Below are 24,097 nucleotides of genomic sequence, written 5' to 3'. Positions count from 1 at the left end.
CGCCTCCATACCAAGCCAGTATGCGAACCCCTCGGGGGGTGGGCCATGTATCTGTCACATAGTAATTCAGGCAGGGCAGGCCCAATACTCTTCGCGGTCTTTTCTTAGGACCTCCTATCTCTTCACGCCCTTATTCTCCGCGCCAGCGGCCATTTCTAATGTCCATTTCACAGTCTATCAAATCAGGTCTTCTGCACATTTTCAAAAAGTCAAAGTTCAATAAATTTCAGGCACACAGGACCCGATGGTGTCGGGTCTCGTCATCCTGTTCGTGACGCCAAAATTGGGTCACCCCATCGCTGGCTTCACCCAGGGCCGTGGGGTACTCGGTACCAGGCCGGTGTCAGGGGGATGATGTGTCACAGCAGCGGTGACCCGGTCCGTGGCCCTGGGCCCCAATATCAATGGCGGTGGTGTTTGGTTGTAATATAAAGTTCATGATGCCACCCGTGGTATTTGGCAAGTAAGATGGTAAGCCAACGCTACTTGCAGATCCACTGGGACTGATGTTGTGATGCAGCTAAGATGGTGTAGCTCCCCACAGGTGGAGCTGTAGTCCCAGGGAAGTGTATAGGTGCGATGGAGGAGTAGGGGCACCGAGTGGTGTAGATCTTGATGACCCCAATGTGGCGGTGCTGATGCGGGAATAAATGGAGGACACCAGGGCTTGCAGTTTCAAAGCTTTACTCACAGTCTGTAGTGCACACAGGTGCCCGCTTTGGTACCGTGTCCTCCAGGACAGAGGCCCAGCCAACCTCCAGGCAAGATGGGGCTCTCCCCGCCAGCACCCCTCCAACATGTGCCTTTGCTGAACGACTCCTCTATAGCGACTATTGGTGTGAAGAGCTCCAGCACCGTGGTTCTCTGAAGTTCCTCCAGTCAGATGTTCCTAACAACTCTCTCACTTGTATGACAGACAGCTGTAGCCTGCTTCGGGGACTCCCTTCTCCTGAATCCTGGCTCTCTATCCGTTTCGCTGTTGTGTCCCAAGTCTTGGATGGGAGTAGTGCATTTACAGCCAACTATTCCACCGGTGTCTGCTGCAGAACCATAAGTGTCCATACAACCTCGGGGACCGGGCCCCGGCCGTGCGCTGAGAACCTATAGGCAGGGTTCCTATCCAACCCACTCCTCCACTCTGTTCTCCTTCCACTTCGTTCCGTACTTGTCTTTCTCTCTCTTATGGAAATGCAGGTTACAGTTCTACGTCTCTCTCTCTCGCTCTCTTCTTCCAGGGACCCTTACTCCTGTCTGAGTGGCTTCCGTCCCGACCGACCTCCTGTCAGCCTGTCCCCCTCAGGGACTGACCTCGACTTCCCTCTGGGAGACTGACCTCTCACTCCCTGACGGCCCCCTAAGGGACTGAACTGTAATTCTTTCTTTCCCATTCTTTTTATACTAACTCCACCCACCTCCCAGCACAGACTTTGTGTTACGAAGCAGGGTTCCACGAAGGGTGTTCTGCTAACCCCAGCCTGAAGCTGCTAGGTGTCCCTGCTGAACTATCCTGTGTGTGGGATGCAGGTGTTGGAATGTGGCAGGGAGTTCCCACCTTACCTGGATGGTGGGGCACTACACCTTAGGAGAAGGTGCAGTACCTCTGTGGCGACTGAGCCTCAGGGGTGCCACAACAGTTTTGCCCAGTGTTTTACAATTGAGCACATAATTATACATCTTGTTTGTTCTACCCAAGTGCATGACCTTACATTTATCCCCATTAAAGCTCATTTGCCATTTATCAGCCCAAGCTTCTAGTTTACATAAATCCTCCTGTAATATAAAATTGTCCTCCTCTGTATTGATTACCCTTCAGAGTTTAGTGTCATCAGCAAATGTTGAAATTCTACTCTCTATGCCCCCTACAAGGTCATTAATAAGTATGCTAAAAAGAAGTGGGCCCAATACTGACACCTGTGGTACCCCACTGCTAACCATGACCCAGTCCGAGTGCGCGCCATTAATAACCACCCTTTGTTTCCTATCCCTGAGCCAGCTCTTAACCCACTTACACATATTTTCCCCTATCCCCATTGTTCTCATTTTATGTATCAACCTTTTGTGTGGCACCATATCAAAAGCTTTTGAAAAGTCCATGTACACCATGTCCACTGCATTCCCTTGGTCCAGTCCAGAACTTACCTCTTCATAAAAGCTTATCAGAACGGTCCCTTGTAAACCCATGTTGATATTGGGTCATGAGGTTATTCTTCTTCAGATACTCCAGTATAGTATCTCTTAGAAAACCCTCCAAGATTTTACCCACAGTTGAGGTTAAACTAACTGGTCTATAATTTCCAAGTTCATTTTTTGGCCCCTTTTTGAATATTGGCACCACATTTGCCATACACCAGTCCTGTGGTACAGACCCTGTTATTATGGAATCTTTAAAGATTAAAAATAACGGTCTATGTATGACTGTACTTAATTCCTGCAGTACTCGAGGGGGGTGTATCCCATCCGGGCCCGGGGATTTGTCAATTTTAGTGATTTTTAGATGCCGCCGTACTTCCTGCTGGGTTAAGCAGGTGACATTTAATGGAGAATTTTTGTTATCATTGATCATGTTATCCGTCATGGGATTTCTTGTGTAAATACTGTTGAAAAAAAGTCATTTAGCATATTGGCTTTTTCCTCATCCTCATCCACCATTTCACCCAGACTATTTTTAAGGGGGCCAACACTATCACTTTTTAGTTTCTTACTATTTATATAGTTAAAGAATATTTTGGGATTATTTTTACTTTCTCTGGCAATGAGTCTCTCTGTCTCAATCTTTGCTGTCTTGATTTGCTTTTTACAGAATTTATTTAATTTTCTGTATTTATTTAATGCCTCATCACTACCTACTTGCTTTATTTCTCTAAATGCTTTCTTTTTTGTCACTTATTGCACCCCTTACAGCTCTATTTAACCATAGGGTTAGGGCTAGGGTTAGGACTAGGGTTAGGATTAGAGTTAGGGTTGGAATTAGGGTTAGGGTTAGAAATAGGGTTAGGGTTGGAATTAAGGTTAGGGTTGGAATTAGGGTTAGAATTAGGGTTAGGGTTGGAATTAGGGTTACGGTTGGAATTAGGGCTACGGTTGGGATTAGGTTTAGGGTTGGGATTAGGGTTGTAATTAGGGTTAAGATTAGGGTTAGGGGTGGGTTGGGATTAGGTTTAGGGTTGGGATTAGGGTTGTAATTAGGGTTAAGATTAGGGTTAGGGGTGGGTTGGGATTAGGTTTAGGCGTGTGGTTAGGGTTAGAATTGGGATTAGGGTTAGGGGTGTGTTGGGGTTAGGGTTGTGGTTAGGGTTATGATTAGGGTTGGAATTAGGGTTAGGGGTGTGTAGGGGTTAGGGTTGGAGATAGAATTGAGGGGTTTCCACTGTTTAGGCACATCACAGGGTCTCCAAACGCGACATGGTGCCACCATTTATTCCAGCCAATTTTACGTTCAAAAAGTCAAACAGTGCTCCCTTCATTCCGAGCCCCGACGTGTGCCCAAACAGTGGTTTACCCCAACATATGGGGTATCAGCATACTCAGGAAAAATTGCACAACAACTTTGGGGTCTAATTTCTCCTGTTACCCTAGGGAAAATAAAAAATTGGGGGCTAAAAAAATTATTTTTGTGGAATATAAATTATTTTTTATTTTCACGGCTCTGCGTTATAAACTTCTGTCAAGCACTTGGGGGTTCAAAGTGCTCACCACACATCTAGATTTAGTTCCTTTGGTGGTCTAGTTTCCAAAATGGGGTCACTTGTGGGGGGTTTCCACTGTTTAGGTACATCAGGGGCTCTGCAAACGTAACATGACGCCCGCAGACCATTCCATCAAGTCGGCATTTCAAAACATCACTACTTCCCTTCCGAGCCCTGACGTGTGCCCAAACAGTGGTCCCCCCACATGTGGGGTTCCAGAGTACTCAGGACAAACTGGAAAACAACTTTTGGGGTCCAATTTATCCTGTTACCCTTGTGAAAATAAAAAAATAGTGGGTTAAAAATAATTTTTTGAGGAAAAATAATTTTTTTATTTTCACGGCTCTGTGTTATAAACTTCTGTGAAGCATCTGTTAGTTCAAAGTGCTCACTATGCATCTACATAAGTTCCTTAGGGAGTCTAGTTTCCAAAATGGGGTCATTTGTGGGGGAGCTCCAAAGTTTAGGCATACAGGGGCTCTCCAAACACGATATGGTGTCCGCTAATGATTGGAGCTAATTTTCTATTCGAAAAGTCAAATGACGCTCCTTCCCTTCTGAGCCCTGCCGTGCCCCTAAACAGTGGTTCCCCCCCACATATGGGCCACCAGCGTACTCAGGACAAACTGGACAACAACTTTTGGGGCCCAATTTATCCTGTTACCCTTGGGAAAATAAAAAATAGCGGGCTAAAAAATCATTTTTGAGCAAAAATCTTTTTTTATTTTCATGGCTCTGCGTTTTAAACTTCTGTGAAGCACTTGGGGTTTAAAGTGCTCACTACACATCTAGATAAGCTCCTTGGGGGTTCTAGTTTCCAAAATGGAGTCATTTGTGGGTGGCTTCTACTGTTTAGGCACATCAGGGGCTCTGCAAACGCAACATGATGCCCGCAGAACATTCCATCAAAGTCTGCATTCCAAAATGGCGATCCTTCCCTTCTGAGCTCTCTATCATAAGCAAGGGTCTACTTTACCAATACAATCCAAAATATAAGTAGCCTATTGGTTTAGGAATAGATAAAACTTAACTTTTATTCAAATATATTAAAAAACTGTAAAGTGCCAAATAGTGCTAAAAAGTGCCCGTGTGTCACGCTCGCACCTTGGCTGAATGGCGCGAGCCGGGGGTTGTGGCCCCACTGTGCCACAGACCAGACTACCCTGGAAGGGGCGTGACTGCGACAGCTACCTTGGTCTTCACTGTAGCCTCTGATGGTGAGGTCAGGCTTGTGCGGCAGATAGCTGTCGGGTGCCACTCCAGGGTGGTGTCTGGCTGTGGCTGCTGATCCCACTTGGAGACAAGTCACTTGGACAGATGTGAGTGACAGGCAGACTGAGACACCGGGCAAGAAGGTACGACAGATACAGGGCAAGCAGGCACGGCTTGGAGACACTGGGCAAACAGGCACGGCTTGAGACACAGGACAGGCGGGCACGGCTTGAGACACAGGACAGGCGGGCACGGCTTGAGACACAGGACAGGCGGGCACGGCTTGAGACACAGGACAGGCGGGCACGGCTTGAGACACAGGACAGGCGGGCACGGCTTGAGACACAGGACAGGCGGGCACGGCTTGAGAAGGAACGGGTAGGGGCCTGTTCACACAGCAGGTGCAGGTATGGATGCAGGAAGGCAGGAGTGGAATATGAAGGAATGGGTTTGGACCTGTTCACACAGGAGGTGCAGGTATGGATGCAGGCAGACGTGGAATATGAAGGAACAGGTCTGGACCTGTTCACACAGGAGGTGCAGGTATGGATGCAGGCAGGCAGGAGTGGAATATGAAGGAACAGGTTTGGACCTGTTCACACAGGAGGTGCAGGTGAAGGCAGGAGTGGAGAGAGAAGCTGCAGAAAGAGGTTCTGCAGTGGCAGCAGGACTGGAGCAAAGCAGAACCTCAAGGTCTGTGGAGAGAAGCTGCTGCAAGGGGTTCTGCAGCGGCAGCAGGAATGGAGCAAAGCTGAACCACAAGGTCTGTGGAGACAAGCTGCAGCAAGAGGTTCTGCAGCGGCAGCAGGAATGGAGCAAAGCTGAAACACAAGGTCTGTGGAGAGAAGCTGCAGCAAGGGGTTCTGCAGCGGCAGCAGGAATGGAGCAAAGCTGAACCACAAGGTCTGTGGAGAGAAGCTGCAGCAAGAGGTTCTGCAGCGGCAGCAGGAGCCGTGCAGACAGAGCGGCTAAGGAGCCGTGCACAGATAGAGAGGACACAAGGAAAAACAAGGCAGAGAAGGAACCACAGACAAGGAGACCGACAGACAGAGGTAAGACTGAGTTTAGACAGAGACACTGGGACAAAGACACAAGGACCAGGATATTCTGCCTCCTGGCAAGCGGACAGAGAACAGACAAGGCACTGGGAACAAGACTCAAGGGCCAGGATATTCAGCCTCCTGGCAGGCAGACAAGGTACAAAGCAAGACTAGGAGGACCTCCAGAGAAGGAGATACACAGAACAGGGCCTGGCTTCCTCAGCAGCAAGATACTAACTGAGATTAGACATTGCTCAGGCAATGTTTCAGTGGGTGTGTCGGAGCTAAATAGTCAAGGGCTCGAGGTGATTGGTCAGGGACAGATTACACAGGTGCACCCTGACTGCATAAGAAACAGAGAGTTCTGGCGCCGCCCCCCTATACACACATAGCAAGGAAACATACAGGAGAGCAGAGGCACAGAGTACAGAACACAGGGCTGGCAACAGACAGAATTCACAGCATGGCTTGAAGCAGAAAGTAAGTTGGTGTGCAGGGGATGGGAAGCCATGCAGTGATGCCAGCAGCGTTGTTACACCAATTTTGTGTATGGATCAAGATCTCAAAAAGGTTATACCCAGCCATCCACAGATTACCTATAAGAAGGGCCGTTCCTTAAAGGATAGGTTGGTCCGCAGCCATTTTTCCCCGAAGGGTGTTGACAGCTCCACATGGTTGGGCACCCAGCCAAAAGGTTGCTTCAAATGTGGTTGCTGTAAATACTGTATCTCAATTGATAAAAGCAAAGAATTTTATAGCAACATCACAGGAAAAACCTACCCCATTCAACAGTTTATCAACTGTAGATCAGTAGGGATAGTTTACAAGATGACATGCCGATGCGGTCTAGAATACGTTGGCAAGACCAAGAGAGAGTTTAGGGTAAGAGTAGGAGAGCATCATAGAGATACCATCAACAAACGCGATACCCCAATAGCCAATCATATTAATCAGGTCCATAAGGGGGATCTCAAGGCGGCCAGCTTCATAGGTAATGAAAAAGTCCCTAGGAATCAGAGAGGAGGGGATTGGGATAAGAAAATCCTCCAAAGAGAAACTTTTTGGATATTCTGTTTACAAACAGTGCATCCTAAGGGACTAAATGATGTACTTTCCTTTTCTTCCTTCTTATAGGGAGGGGAAAATAGGGTTTGTCAACATAGGGAGAGCCGTCGATGAGTGGGGGCGCCACTTGCACAGGTTTTTAGGGTGCCAACCTCCGCGTGAGGTAGGAAACAGATAGTGAGGGAATAACCTAGTGAGCACTGGGAGAGACCTAGTGAGCACCCTTTCTATTCTTCCAAATATTAAGAAGATCCGTGGTGCACCTACCAAACATGCAATAATTTAACAGATAGATATCCCCGGCTCCCACCAACTATGCAACAACACACCAGGTGGTCTAGGAATTTGATATCCCCTGTACCTTTAATGAGTGAAAGTCGCTATGCTGGCGTCTTTTTGCCTTTTTTCCATTTTTGATATGGTTTTTTTTATAATAAAATAGATATGGTATCCACGCAAAGTGCCAAATATATGGGTTACTCAGCAAGTTAATTTGTCTGAATTAGCTGAGCTCTACTGATTTTCTTGTACAAGCTCCCTTTAACGTAAATAATGAATTTATGGTGACGTATGAGGAGTAAGTAAACATTTGCTGAAGCCCGATATGTCTGTTTTGTGCAAGCTTATAGATATGCGGGCAAAGCATAATACAACGTTAGGTTGTCATGGACACATCAAGTCATGTGAGCAGTGCGGTGACGCTGTACTGCAGGGACCGGATGTGACGTTGTCGGTCCTAAGCCGAGCCCAGGAAGTGGGGCAAGCGGATAGAGAAGGACCACTGCATATGGAGAAACCGGAAACGCCGTAATCGGCGTCCGGAAACTGACAGGATGCCGCTCTGTGCTCATTTACATTTAAGGCAAGTAAAGGTGGAACCTGCGCGCTATGTCTCTAAATGAACTCCATAAACTCCCCTGATGAGTCCTGAATAGATGAAACGCGTTGGGAGATACGGTTTGGGAACAAGGCCACCCAGATTTTTGCAGGCATGAGAATATGCTGAGACTGGGGGCCCCCCTTTCAGGAGCGCATACACAGGCATCGGTGTAGAGGACTAATACACCTGAGATGAGTATAATGACATGCTGATGTATCACCATGAGGGCATCAATTATACAGTATAAGATTGGATTATAATATATCCTGACTTACTGGGCCCCATAGGTGTTTTGTGTGTTTCATTAGACCTGTGAACATGTATATTTAGCCTGAGTATCTTGGTGTGGAATATTAGATACTCATATCTGATTCGCCTTGTCTAAAGAAAAGTAAAGGTATTATATGAAAAAATTTGAGGAATAATCTGTGAATTCCCAAAGAGGACAGTGCAATATCTTTAACAAACTCTAGTTATATACGCTGGGAGAATGTGTAGCTAACATACCTGTTTTTTATCAGGGCACATGAATACTCAGTTTGTAAAAAGAAAAGATAGTCTTTCATAATAAGACAATATAAGGCGTCTCAGTACAGGTTGCTGTTTTTATTGGCACTATTGCACAGGCACTTTTTTAGCACTATTTGGCACTTTACAGTTTTTTAATATATTTGAATAAAAGTTAAGTTTTATCTATACCTAAACCAATAGGCTACTTATACCTTCTGAGCTCTCCCATGCTTCCAAACAGTGGTTCCCCCCCACGTATCTGTGTACTCAGGACAAATTGCACAACAACTTTTGTTGTCCAATTTCTCCTGTTAGCCTTGTGAAAATAAAGAATAGCCTGCTAAAAAATCATTTTTGAGGAAAAAAAATTGATTTTTTATTTTCACTGCTCTGCGTTATAAACTTCTGTGAAGCACTTGGGGGTTCACAGTGCTCACCATACATCTAGTTAAGTTCCTTCGGGGATCTAGTTTCCAAAATGGGGTTCACTTGTGGGGTAGCTCCAATGTTTAGGTGCACAGGGGCTCTCCAAACGCGGCATGGTGTCCGCTAACGATTGGAGCTAATTTTCCATTCAAAAAGTCAAATGGTGCTCCTTCCCTTCCGGGCCCTCTCGTGTGCCCAAACAGTGGTTTATGACCACATATGAGGTATCGGTGTACTCAGGAGAAATTGCCCAACAAATTTTAGGATCCATTTTATCCTGTTGCCCATGTGAAAATGAAAAAACTGAGGCTAACAGAAAATTTTTGTGAAAAAAAAGTTTTTTTTTTTACGGATCAATTTGTGAAGCACCTTGGGGCTCAAAGTACTCATTATGCATCTAGATAAGTTCCTTGGAGGGTCTAGTTTCCAAACTGTGGTCACTTGTGGGGGAGATCCAATGTTTAGGCGTACAGGGGCTCTCCAAACGCGACATGGCAACCACTAAATATTCCAGCATATTTTCCATTCAAAAAGTCAAATGGCGCTCCTTCCCTTCTGAGCCCTGCCGTGCGCCCAAACAGTGGTTTATGACCACATATTTTTCACAAATAAACGCAAAAATTATCAACCTAAATTTACCACTAACATGAACCCCAATATGTCACGAAAAAACAATCTCGGAATCGCTAGGATGCGTTGAAGTGTTCCTGAGTTATTACCTCATAAAGGGACACTGGTCAGAATTGCAAAAAATGGCCAGGTCATTAAGGTCAAAATAGGCTGGGTCATGAAGGAGTTAAAGGATACATGAAAACTTATTATTTTGTGATCACTATTACCCAACTGACCCTCAACCCTTATATTTGATATGCGGTGTGGCCTGTTGGTTAATATTAGGTCTGAACCAGTTGTGAAAGATAATTGTCTCTCATAGTTGTCAAAAACCTATTACCTTTGCTGGAACTGCAGGTTTCGGTTCCCCAATGAATTTCAGGGTAGTTGAAGTCCCCCATAATAATGACTTCTCCTTGAGTCGCAGCTTCATCTATAGGCTTTATGAGGATATTCTCCATTGCTTCCATTATTTTTGGAGACTTATAACAAACCCCTATCAGTAATTTATTATTTTTCCCCCTCCCCTTATCTCCACCCACAGGGACTCTATATTTTCATTAGACTCATATATATTATCATGGGTTTTAAGGATGATTTTACATATAAACACACGCCTCCCCCTCGCTTATTTGTACGGTCATTTCTGAACAGACTATAGCCCTGTAAATTAACCGCCCAGTCATGGTTCTCGTCCAGCCGTGTCTCAGATATCCCCACCATGTCATAATTGTGTTCCAACAAAATTAATTCTAATTCCTCCATTTTGTTGGCGAGGCTTCTGGCATTAGTATACATGCACTTTATGTATCTCTCTGTACCTCTATTCTTTCTTAAATTATTAACTGTTCTAACCCCACCCCCCATGCCACCCCACCCCCAATTTCATTATTTGTGCCCAGGTCTCTATCTGCACTGTCTTCCCCTCCTATAAAAGGAAAACCCTACCCCCAGTCCGTAGTTTAAACACTCCTCCAACCTTCTAGCCATTTTCTCCCCCAGCACAGCTGCACCCTCCTCATTGAGGTGCAGCCCGTCCCTAGCGTAGAACCTATAGCCAACTGAGAAGTCGACCCAGTTCTCCAGGGACCCAAACCCCTCCTTCCTACACCAATTCCTGAGCCACTTATTAACCTCCCTAATCTCCCGTTGCCTCTCTGGCATGGCACTTGGTACAGGAAGTATTTCCAAAAATACCTCCTTGGAGGTCCTTGCTTTAAGCTTGCAGGCTAATTCCCTGAAATCATCTTTAAGGACCTTCCACCTACCCCTAACTTTGTCATTTATGCCAATGTGCACCATGACCGCTGGATCCTCACCAGCCCCTTCCAGTAATCTGTCAACCCGATCAGCAATGTGTCGGACTCGAGCGCCAGTTAGGCAGCACACCGTTCGACAATCGCTGTCTTTGTGACAGATTGCCCTATTTGTTCCTCTAATAATTGAGTCCCCCACTAACAGAACCTGTCTGGCCTGCCCTGCTCTCCTATTTCCCCCCTTACTGGAGCAGACACTCCTCCGGCTTTCAGAGGACATGCCTTGCTGCAGCAGTGTTACTCCTGCACTAACACTCCCCTCATCTGCCAACTTAGCAAACTTATTGGGGTGTGCCAGATCAGGACTAGCCTCCTTGGTGCTCTTCCCTCTACCCCACCTTCTAACTGTCACCCAGCTAGTTGCTTCACTGTCCTGCAGCTCCAACCTAGCATCCCCCCCTCATCTATTCCATTGAGCATCTGCTCAGTGAGCAGAAGACTCCTTTCCATATTGTCTATGGATCTCAGTGTTGCCAGCTGCACATTTAGATCCAGTATCTGGGATTCCAAATGCTCAACGTGCTCACATCTCGCACAGCAGTATGCACCCTCGACTGGCTGGTCAAGGATTTCATACATGCGGTAAGACGTACACTGGTTGGCATTGGTAATAGTGGAGCACATCCTAATGGGGATTGCACTAGACAGAAAAGATAAGTAAAAATAAATAAATAAATAAAAAGTATCAATAAAATATAACAGTAATTCAGTACTACCTCCCTTGGAAACTCCCTGAAACCAAAGTCACTGAATCACAAGTCAAGGATGGGGGATATTATTACCATAGGGACTAATTAAGGGATATTATTACTCTACTGCAATGATGTATTTTATTTTTTGAGGATACTGTTTTAAATGGGGGGCGGTCCTGTTACTGTGCAGAGCGACACTATGTCGCCTTTCTTTCTTCATCTGGTGTAGGGTAGAAGTTGGGAAAAAATTAAGTAATGTGCTCTGCAAGCTGTGCTCTAGATAACTGTGTTATTTCCTGCAGAGACGAGCCCTGGCTGGAAGAAGTGATGTCGGTCTGTGCTGGATGAAAGATGAAAAGCGAAGATAAAGGACTTCACAGGTGAGTCAGTGTGTTACCTGTACACTGACACTATATAAAGAGCTCCTGTTTATAATGTCACTGGTGATCACTGTATTACCTTTACACTGACACTATATACATAGCTTCTGTGTATAATGTCACTGGTGATCACTGCATTACCTGTGCACAGACACTGCATACTAAGTACAGATCTCCTGTGTATAATGGCACTTATGGCGATAGTATTGTGTTTTTTTTTTATTAATGATCAGTATTGTAGTATTCAGTAACTATGTGGTGGTAGTATGTTGTTTCGCCATGGTGTGGTGGTATTTGTTCCTTGTATGTGGTATTATTGGTCACCATGTGGTGGTAATATGTGATCTGGACATGGTGCTGTGGTATTTGTCCCTTTCGATGTAATATTATTGGTCATTTTAAAAATTGAAAAATAAATAAAAATATACATAAATTGTATTGGATATTTTAACAAATGTTTAATAGGTTAGAGTAGAGTAGGGCCCGGCCAGAGGAGTCTACCTTGTTATGGTGGCATATTAAAAAAACTTTTGGCCAAAACAAGAGCTGTTGGCTATATGTGTGATCTGGTGAAGGGAACTGTTAATGTGTGACTGGTGAGAAGTGGAGTTTTCCAAGAGAGCGGTGGGACTGTGGACAGTTTGAGGGGTAGAGGCGAGGCTAGGGTGGAGCTTGAGCGGAGTCTCAAGGGGGTCCCCATGGGTGGATGCAGCCAATGTCTTCATATTAAAATTATGGGCTGTAGATACACAGTGGGGAAAATAAGCATTTGATACATTGCCCATTTTGCAAGTTTTCCCACCTACAAAGATTGGTCTGTAATTTTTGTAATTTTATCTAAAAATATAAAAACAGAAAATCATATTCTATGATTTTTAAATAATTAAATCGCATTTTATTGCATAAAATAACATTTGATCACCTACCAACCAGAGAGAATTCTCTCTCACACAGACCTTTTAGTTTTTCTCTAAGAAGCTCTCCTAATCTGTGCTCATTACCTGTATTAATTGCACCTGTTTGATGGTGTTATCCTGTATAAAAGACACTTGTCCACACACTTAATCACACTCCAACCTCTGTACCATGGCCAAGATCAAAGAACTGTCTAAGGAAACACAAGGCTGGCATGGGCTACAGGACAATAGGCAAGCAGCTTGATGGGAAGGCAACAACTGTTGGCCCGATTATTAGAAAATGGAATAAACACAAGATGACAATAAATCTTCCTCAGTCTGGGGCTTCATGCAAGATCTCATTTCGTGGGGTAAGGATGATTCTGGGAAAGGTAAGGAATTAGCCCAGACCTACACGTTAGGACCTGGTCAATGACCTGAAAAGATCTTGGACCACAGTCTCAAACATTACTGTTCGTAACACACTATGCCATCATGGTTTAAAATCCTGCAGCACATGCAAGGTTCCTTTGCTTACAACAGCACATATCTGACTCGTTTGAAGTTTGCAAATGATCATCTGGATGATCAATTCCACTTGCCATGTTTGGAGGAAGAAGAAGGATGAGTACAACCCCAAGAACACCGTCCCAACCGTGAAGCATGGTGGGGGAAACATTGTACTTTGGCGGTGATTTTCTGCAAAGGGGACAGGACGACTGCACCGTATTGAATTAAGGATGGATGGAGTTGTGTATCGCGAGCCAACAACCTCCTTTCCCCAGTAAGAGCATTGAAGATGTATTGTGGCTGGGTCTTCCAGCATGTGAACGGCCCGAAACACACAGCCTGGGCAACTAATAAGTGGCTCTGTAAGAAGCATTTCAAGGTCCTGGAGTGGCCTAGCCAGTCTCCAGACCTGAACCCAATATAAAATCTTTGGAGGAAGCTGAAACTCAATGTTGGCCAACAACAGCCCTGAAACCTGAAAGATCTGGAGAAGATCTGTATGGAGGAGTGGGCCAAAATCTCTGCTGCAGTTTGTGCAAACTTGGTCAAGAACTTCAGAAAACATCTAACCTCTGTAATTGCAAACAAAGGTTTCTGTATCAAATATTAAGTTCTGTTTTTCTATTGTATCAAATACTTATTTCATGCAATAAAATGCAAATTTAGGCTGGTTTCACATTTGCGCTTTTGTGCGCAGCGCATCGTGCGCACCCGTGCGCATGCGCACTGCGCACCTATGTTTAACATGACGTGCGCATGGTCTTGCGCACACTTGCGTTTTCGTGCGCATGCGTTTTTTTGTCTTTTGCGCCAGGCGCGCCAGACGCAACATGTTGCATTTTTTGGTGCACCCTGTCTCGGCAAAAAAACGCATGCGCACGCTTGCGCACGGAATGCGCAAAAACAACACATTGAAGTCTATGGGAACGCATGCGTGCGCATGGTCTTGCGCACGGTTGCGTTTTTTTGCACATGCGTTTTTGAGTGAAACAAGTCTAGAATGTTCTCTAGACAATGGAAAAAATGTCACACCTAAAAACGCATGTGCATAAAAAAACGCAAACGCATGCAAAAATGCATGTAAAACGCAAGCAACGCTGCGTTTTTTTGACGCATCAGCGTGCGCATGACGTTAAAAAACCGCGCGTTTGTTTTGCGTTTTTCTTTGCGTTTTTTATGCGCACGATGCGCTGCGCAAAAAAACGCTAATGTGAAACTAGCCTAATTGTGTCAAAATCATACAATGTGATTTTCTGTTTTCTACTTTTAAATTCTGCCTCTCATAGTAGAAGTGTACATATGGTAAAAATTACAGACCTCTTCATTCTTTGTAGGTCAAAAACTTGTATAATCTGCAGTGTATCAAATACTTATATTCCCCACTGTTCATCACTTATAGCAATGATTTATTAGGGTTTTTCAATGTGTCTGTAAAAAAATATTATTTGTCAGTCATTTTTTGATCAGCTGTCCAGAAAAAGTAAAAACTCAAGTTGGCCACCCTGGCCACAACTCTGTATAGTGGCTAAACTTGTGTTACCATGTGTATGTGCATATGTAAATCTCCACTTAAATCTGTAGATGTCGCTCATGTTCTTCTGTGAAATCTCAACTACACACTGCTTGGTTTATGTCATATGTACTTTTCGAATAAACATTTGGTATATTGTTAACCCCTTCACTACCAAGGGTGGTTTGCACGTTAACTACCGGGCCAATTTTTACAATTCTGACCACTGTACCTTTATGAGGTCATAACTCTGGAACGCTTTCATGGATCCTGGTGATTCTGACATTGTTTTCTCGTGACATATTGTACTTCATGTTTGTGGTAAAATTGCATTCAAATAACTTGCGTTTATTTGTGAAAAAAACGGAAATTTGGCGAAAATTTTGAAAATTTCGCAATTTTCCAACTTTGAATTTTTATGCCCTTAAATCACAGCGATACGGCACACAAAAAACTTAATACATAACATTTCCCACATGTTTACTTTACATCAGCACAATTTTGCAACCAAAATTTTTTTTTGCTAGGAAGTTATAAGGGTTAAAATTTGACCAGCGATTTCTCATTTTTGCAACACCATTTTATTTTTAGGGACCACTTCACATTTGAAGCCACTTTGAGGGGTCTATATGATAGAAAATACCCAAAAGTGACACCATTCTAAAAACTGCACCCCTCAAGGTGCTTAAAACCACATTCAAGAAGTTTATTAACCCTTTAGGTGCGTCACAGGAATTTTTTGAATATTAAAAAAAAATGAACATTTAACTTTTTTTCACAAAAAAAATACTTCAGGTTCAATTTTCTTTATTTTACCAAGGGTAACAGGAGAAATTGGACTGCAAAAGTTATTGTGCAATTTGTCCTGACTACGCTGATACCTGATATGTGGGGGGGAACCACTGTTTCGGCGCATGGCAGAGCTCAGAATGGAAGGAGCGCCGTTTGACTTTTTCAATGCAAAATTGGCTGGAATTCAGATCGGACGCCATGTCACGTTTGGCGAGCCCCTGATGTACCTAAACAGTGGAAACCCCCCCAAGTGACCCCATTTTGGAAACTAGACCCCCCAAGGAACTTATCTAGATATGTGGTGAGAACTTTGAACCCACAAGGGCTTCACAGAAGTTTATAACGTACAGCGGTACAATTAAAAAATCATATTTTTTCCACAAAAATGATCTTTTCACCCACAATTTTTATTTTTCCAAGGGTAACAGGACCCTAAAAGTTTTTGTGCAATTTGTCCTGAGTACGCTGATACCCCATATGTGGGTGTAAATGACTATTTGGGCGCATAGCAGAGCTCGGAAGGGAAGCAGCGCCATTTGACGTTTTTGGCTAGAATTGAGATCGGACACCATGTCGCGATTGGAAAACCCCTGATGTACCAAAACAGTGGAAACCCCCCACAAATGACACCATTTTGGAATCTAGACCCCCCAAGGAACTTATCTAGATGTGTGGTGAGAACTTTGAACCCCCAAGGGCTTCACAGAAGTTTATAACGTACAGCAGTACAATTAAAAAATCATATTTTTTCCACAAAAATGATCTTTTCACCCTCAATTCTTATTTTTCCAAAAGTAACAGGACCCTAAAAGATATTGTGCAATTTATCCTGAGTACGCAGATACCCCACATGTGGGTGTAAACCACTATTTGGGCGTATGGCAGAGCTCGGAAGGGAAGCAGCGCCATTTGACGTTTTTGGCTGGAATTGAGATCGGACACCATGTCGCATTAGGAAAGCCCCTGATGTACCAAAACAGTAGAAACCCCCCACAAATGACACCATTTTGGAAACTAGACCCCCCAAGGAACTTATCTAGATGTGTGGTGAGCACTTTGAACCCCCCAGTGCTTCACTGAAGTTTATAACGTCCGGGCGTGAAAATAAAAAAATCGTATTTTTTCCACAAACATGATCTTTTAGTCCCCATTTTTTTATTTTCCCAAGGGTAACAGGAGAAATTGGACCCCAAAAGTTGTTGTCCAATTTGTCCTGAGTACGCTGATACCTCATATGTGGGAGAAAACTACTGTATGGGCACACGTCGGGGCTCGGAAGGGAAGTAGTGACGTTTTGGAATGCAGACTTTGATGGAATGGTCTGCGGGTGTCATGTTGCGTTTGGAGAGCCCCTGATGTACCTAAACAGTGGAAACCCCCCACAAGTGACCCCATTTTGGAAACTAGACCCCCTAATGAACTTATCTAGATGTGTGGTGAGCACTTTGAACCCCCCCAGTGCTTCACAGAAGTTTATAACGACCGGGCGTGAAAATAAAAAAATCGTATTTTTTCCACAAACATGATCTTTTAGTCCCCATTTTTTTATTTTCCCAAGGGTAACAGGAGAAATTGGACCCCAAAAGTTGTTGTCCAATTTGTCCTGAGTACGCTGATACCTCATATGTGGGAGAAAACTACTGTATGGGCACACGTCGGGGCTCGGAAGGGAAGTAGTGACGTTTTGGAATGCAGACTTTGATGGAATGGTCTGCGGGTGTCATGTTGCGTTTGGAGAGCCCCTGATGTACCTAAACAGTGGAAACCCCCCACAAGTGACCCCATTTTGGAAACTAGACCCCCTAATGAACTTATCTAGATGTGTGGTGAGCACTTTGAACCCCCCAGTGCTTCACAGAAGTTTATAACGACCGGGCGTGAAAATAAAAATATCGTATTTTTTCAACAAACATCATCTTTTAGTCCCCATTTTTTTTATTTTCCCAAGGGTAACAGGAGAAATTGGACCCCAAAAGTTGTTGTCCAATTTGTCCTGAGTACGCTGATATCTCATATGTGGGAGAAAACTACTGTATGGGCACACGTCGGGGCTCGGAAGGGAAGTAGTGACGTTTTGGAATGCAGACTTTGATGGATTGGTATGCGGGTGTCATGTGCGTTTGGAGAGCCCCTGATGTACCTAAACTATTGAAACTCCCCACAAGTGACCCCATTTTGGAAACTAGACCCCCCACGGAGCTTATCTAGATGTGTGGAGAGCACTTTGAACCCCCAAGTGCTTCACAGAAGTTTATAACGCCTGGGCGTGAAAATAAAAAAAACATTTTTTTCCGCAAAATTATATTTTTGCCCCCAGTTTTTTATTTTCCTAAGGGTAACAGGAGAAATTGGACCCCAAAAGTTGTTTTGTAATTTGTCCTGAGTAGGCTGATACCCTACATGTGGGGGTAAAACACTGTTTGGGCACATGGCAGAGCTTGGAAGGGAAGGAGCACCATTTGACTTTTTCAACGCAGAATTGGCTGGAATTGAGATCAGACGCCATGTTGCCTTTGGAGAGCACCTGATGTGCCCAAACAGTGGAAACCCCCAATTATAACTCCAACCCTAACCTCAACACACCCCTAACCCTAATCTGAGCCCTAGCCCTAACCCTATCCCTAACCCTAGCCCTAACCCTAGCCCTAGCCCTAACCCTAACCCTAGCCCTAACCCTAACCCTAGCCTTAACCCTAGCCCTAGCCCTAACCCTAGCCCTAACCCTAGCCCTAACCCTACCCTAACCCTAACCCTAGCGGGAAAATGGAAATAAATACATTTTCTTTTAGTTTTATTATTTTTCTCTAACTAAGGGGGTGATAACGGGGGGTTTGATTTACGATTTATGGCGGTTTTTATGTTTGGCGGCTGTCACACGCTAAAAGACGCTTTTTATTGTAAAAATAGTTTTTGCATCACCACATATTGTGAGCTATAATTTTTCCATATTTTGACCCACCGAGTCATGTGAGGTCTTATTTTTTGCGGGACGAGTTGACGTTTTTATTGGTACCATTTTCGGGCACGTGACATTTTTTGATCGCTTTTTATTCCGATTTTTGGGATGCAGAATGAACAAAAACCAGCTTTTCATGAATTTCTTTTGGGGGGTGCGTTTACACTGTTCCGCGTGCGGTAAAATTGATAACGCGTTTTTATTCTTCGGGTCAGTACGGTTACAGCGATACCTCATTTAGGTCGTTTTTTTATGTTTTGTCGGTTTTTTGCAATGAAAACAATTTTATATAAAAAATAATTATTTTTGTATCGCTTTATTCTGCGAGCTATAACTTTTTTATTTTTTTGCGGATGATGCTGTATGGTGGCTCGTTTTTTGCGGGACAAGATGACGTTTTCAGCGGTACCATGGATATTTATATGCGTCTTTTTGATCGCGCGTTATTGCACTTTTTGTTCGGTGGTATGATAATAAATCATTATTTTTTGCTTCGTTTTTTATTTTTATTTTTTAAGGGGTTCGCTAAAGGGGTTAACTAATGGGACAGTTTTATAGGGCAGGTCATTACGGACGCGGCGATACCAAATATGTGTACTTTTATTGTTTTGTTTTTTTTTTATTTTCAAAAAATGGATTTATTGGGGAATATTTTTTTTTTTTTAACTAATTTATTTAGCGATTTTTTTTTAAATTATTTTTAACACTTTTTTTTTTTTTTTTTTTACTTTATTACCTTGTCCCAGGTGGGACATCACTGTCCTGTGACAGATCGCTGATCTGTCACATCACAGATCACTGTGACAGATCAGTGATCTGTCACAGGCACTGCTGCAGACTTCCTCATGCCTGCGCTTTGCAGGCACTGAGGAAGCCAGCTTCCTCAGGCCCCCGAAGGCCCCCGTCGCCATCTTGGATTCGGGGGCCTGGAGGAAGGGAGTCCCCCGCAGCAGCGCTGCACATTGCGCTGCCGTGGGGGGCTCAGGGAAGCAAGGAGGGAGCCCCCTCCCTGCCGATGCTTCCCTTTAACCCCCGGTACACCGCGATCGCGTTTGATCGCGGTGTGCAAGGGGTTAACGTGTCGGGGGCGGTCCGTGACCGCCCCTGACACATTGTGCCGGGTGTCAGCTATGATAATTAGCTGACACTCGGCCGCGATCAGCGGCGCTCACCACGTGGGCGCCGCTGATCGCGATGACGTAATATTCCGTCCATGGTAATTAGGTCCATGGTCACATGGACGGAATATTACGTCAATTGTAGGTAAGGGGTTAATATTAATTGAGTTTTATGCACATCTTTTTATTTCTTTTTTTGGGTTGGTATAACATAACTAAGCAGCCCAAAAGTTACTTATGCATTTATTAGTTTAGTTTATTTACACGAAACTTAATTCTCTTTGGCAGGAAAATGGCAATGGAGGCTCAGTAAATGCATTAAATGAAGCTCTCGGTGTGATGCTAGTCACTTTTCATGGCAAAGCCGTGAGTCAGAGTGGTCAAGGAGTCCAAGGTCAGAAGATAGGAGGGTATGTCATAAACAGAAGGAAGAGACAAAGGTGTTGTCTGGTAACGTTCCGAGGTCAGAGTAGCGTTAGGTTAACGGATGAGAGCTGAAGAGGTTAAACAGATAGTCAGAACGAAGTCCAAGGTCAGGCAACAGATCAAGAACAGAACTCAAAACACAGGAAAGCACAAACCTCACAAGCTGAATATACGTCTGGCAGAGTTCTGGGAGACACAACTCAGTTAAGAAGCATGGCAATTAATTGGAATAATGAACACATGCAGACAGCTGACATCTCACAGTCTCAGATTGGATAGTTGAGCTGTCAATCGACACATAGACAGCTCAGCACGCCCTGTACGAGATTGGATGGCCAAGATGTTAATCAAAGTACTAACAGCTTCAGCACACCCCTATACCAGATTGGACAGCTGCGCTGTCAGTAACTGCATGCCAGACACACTGAGGGCTGGAACCGTGACACTCAGGGCTCTCTTCATAAATATATAATATTTAACTGTTATACTGTGCAATTCTGGCTATAATACTGGACAGCTCCAAAGATATTGATGAAGTGGTACTACATTGAGCCAATATGACGTATGCGTACATGCTTGTAAAGTAAATACTTCTAGGTATGCTTATACAGGTAATTTGTAGCATTACAGTCACGTGTACGAGACACCAATTTTAATAAATAATTATAATAAACAGATGATAAAAATGTAAGTTGAAACAGTTATTGAGTGAAACAAACAGCTGTGCAGGAGATTGAAAACAGGGTGATTGTCATGTTTCACAATTTTGAACTCATACAGTATTGTTACTGTTGTGTTGCTATTCAATAAGGTTTGCCTTTAGAAGTTTGTTCTCCCTCTCTCCCTCTCTGCCTCCCTTGCTCTGATATCAGCAACTCCCTTCTTTTTCCTCATTCTGTCAGGGCCTATAGCCCATGTGGACACTTCGGGCACCCTGGCCCCGTCTGAATTAACTTGCTTCTCACCTAACCTTAACTTCCGGCAGCCCCTCCTACACTTAACCCTATACTACTAAGAGCTCTATATACTAGAGTGCCCCCCCCTAGTGTCCAACGGGAGCACTACACTTTCCCTATTCTGTAAATGGCAAACCTTGCAAAGCACTAAATATTATCACAACTATGTGCAAATAAAAACAGCAATGGCAGTAGAACATAAATCCAAACAATGGTAATACACAGAAAGGTGTAGCAGTACCATTCCATATGTGTGGTAATACATGTGAACATGTAGCAGTACCAGAGGCGTAGCTAGGGGTTCAGCTCGGGGGGGAGGGCAAAACATCTGAGTGGGCCCCTAACAGTAGGACATATCATTGGAGCAACTTGCGCAACCGCACATGGGCGCAAGAGGTAAGGGGGCCCATATCTCCAAAGAAGGTGCAATTTTGCATTTTTAGGAGCTCTTGGGCTGCAAAGGGCCCATATATTGTTCTTGCACAGGGGCCCTTTCTGTCTGTGTCTCCTTGTGGCCCCTAACTAAGTAAACATGATTATAACTATGGTGGTATAGGGGAACCTCAGGAAATGACCACACTGTTATTGAAAATAAATCTCCAGACAAAGACCAGCACTGATATTACCGCCTTATGGTGACATAGTGGTAGATACCAATCCTGCAGAACATATATGAGATTACAGTACAGTATTAGATGGCGACTTACAGATAACGTCCTTTCAGGTGGAGTAATTCACTTTTCCCATCTTTTCCATCTGGCCCAGACCAATATGTCTACTTCTTCAGCCAGGATTCATCTGCAGAGATTACAACAAAGACACATCTGACTTCTCACATTTCCAGCACCGTTCACATGTAGAATCATAATCCTCATGTCCAACCCCCTGCTCAATGCAGGATTAACTAAATCATCCCAGACAGATGTCTGTCCAGCCTCTGTTTGAAGACCTCCATTGAAGGAGAACTCACCACCTGTCATGGCAGCCTGTTCCACTCATTGATCACCCTCACTGTCAAAATGTTTTTCTATTATTTAATCTGTTTCTTCTCCCTTTCATCCCATTGCTTCTTGTGTTTCCATGTGTAAATGTATTCCCAACCTGCACAAACTCCTCATCCTGCTGGTATCTCAATACTGAGCCGCTGCTGCCATATGATTCCCTATTACTGCACCTGCTGTGTGGTACAAAAACAGAGCTCCTCCTAGTGCCCCACATAGTAATGCCACCACTGTGCCCCTTACATCGTAATAATGCCTCTTTTGTGATCTCTAGATGGTAAAATTGCCTCCAAGAAAATATTAATTTTCTGTGCATGTGCCCTCCACATTTTGTCCCTAGAAAGTAATAATACTCTATGTGCAACTTTGATGGCCACAATACTGAGTACCCCTATAACAATAATGTTTAAGTGCCCACTTAACATTTAATTATGTCCCTTACGTTCCCCATGTACAACTCCCCTATATACAGTATGCTGGGCCCACAGTTCCCCTCTACACCGTATGATGATCCCATAGCTCCCCTATACACAATATGATGATCCTACAGCTCCCCTATACACTGTATGATGATCCCACAGCTCCCCTATACACAGTAGGATGATCCCACAGCTCCCCTATACACCGTATGATGATTCCACAGCTCCCCTATACACAGTATGATGCTCCCACAGCTCCCCTATACACTGTATGATGATCCCACATCTCCCCTATATACAGTATAGTAGGCCCACAGCTCCCTTATATACAGTATGATGGGCCCACAGCTCACGTACACACAATATGATGTCCCCCAGAGTTCCCCTATATATAGAATTATGTCCCAACTGCTCCCCCAATACACAGTATAATTGTTAATAGCGTTCTGACACCGTGCGGCGCCCGCACTGAGAGCCTCTTTACCGGAAGGAAATTAACTTTATTCCTCCCGGCAGCCTTGCTCTTCCTGTCATAGGGGTTGCGCTGGCATGGTTTCAGGCAGCACTCTGTGTATAGAAAATGGTGGCTGTAACAGCACCACGGCACTGACTGACAGCCGCCTCAGCACCGTCTGCCATCCAGTAACTACCCTACTGGTGAACCTATAAATAATAATGCTTCTTAAGTGTCCACTTAATATTTAACCGAGTACACCTACTGTATGTACAGTAATAATGGCCCCAGCATCGCTGATGTGAGCAGGGGGTGGTATGATGACCGGTTCGGCTTCTCCCAATTATCTTCTGTTGAGAGAAGTCAAACTTATCTAGTCGACATGTGCAAATAGCAAACGTGGTCACATGACCGCCTGACCGCACCAGTGGTATTGGGGTCTCATGACGACAGGTGCACCATATCATGATTTGGCAGTCTGTAGTCTCAGAATTACTGCAGACAATTATCCCGAGCCTTTAATAACTTTATAATAAATTAATTATGAAATTATTAAATAGAATGCAGCTCGTTGTTACGGTATGGTTATACTTGTTAAGGAGCCGAAAGCCATACATATTTCTCATGCGAGGATCGTATTGCAATCCTCGGACTGATCGTCGTCGTCTCTCCTGACCTGAGTGTGACAGCTGCATAGTACTCCATCACACTATCACACTCATGTCAGGAGCGGTACCAGCCAGTCCAAGGATTGCGGTGCGATCGTCGATTGAGTTATACAGCTGTCTGCCTGCGCCTATATGCTAAGACCGGGGTCACACTTGCAAGAAACTCGCACAAGTCTCTCACCTAAATATCCGGCACTGCCGCCAGCACTCTGGAGCGCAGAGTGCGGCTGCATGTATTTCTGCAGGGACTGTGGCTCTGCAACCGGCCGCTGTGTAGACTGTCAGACGGGAGACGGCATTGTGCTGCTCTCTCCCTGCACCTCAGACATGGCCTCATGACATAAGCGGTTGTGTCTCCCGGAGGGTCCCTTCATGTGACAGGACCCGGGGCAATGGCACCCTCTGCCCCCCTGTAGCTATGCTACTGAGCAGTACCATTTAGCAATGAGTAATAAATACAACATTGAACATCTTAACCCCTTTACAAAGGTACAGCTGAAAAGGGGCAGAACTGCTTACCTGCCCAAGTCTCTGAACAAATGCACTATAGGATGCAGCCAACCCATATAGCA

This window comes from Dendrobates tinctorius, unplaced genomic scaffold (assembly GCF_039654945.1).
Source record: "Dendrobates tinctorius isolate UK_male_01 unplaced genomic scaffold, ASM3965494v1 ptg000011l, whole genome shotgun sequence".
In the NCBI taxonomy this organism is placed as follows: Eukaryota; Metazoa; Chordata; class Amphibia; order Anura; family Dendrobatidae; genus Dendrobates; species Dendrobates tinctorius.
Note: the sequence above shows the minus strand (reverse complement) of the source record.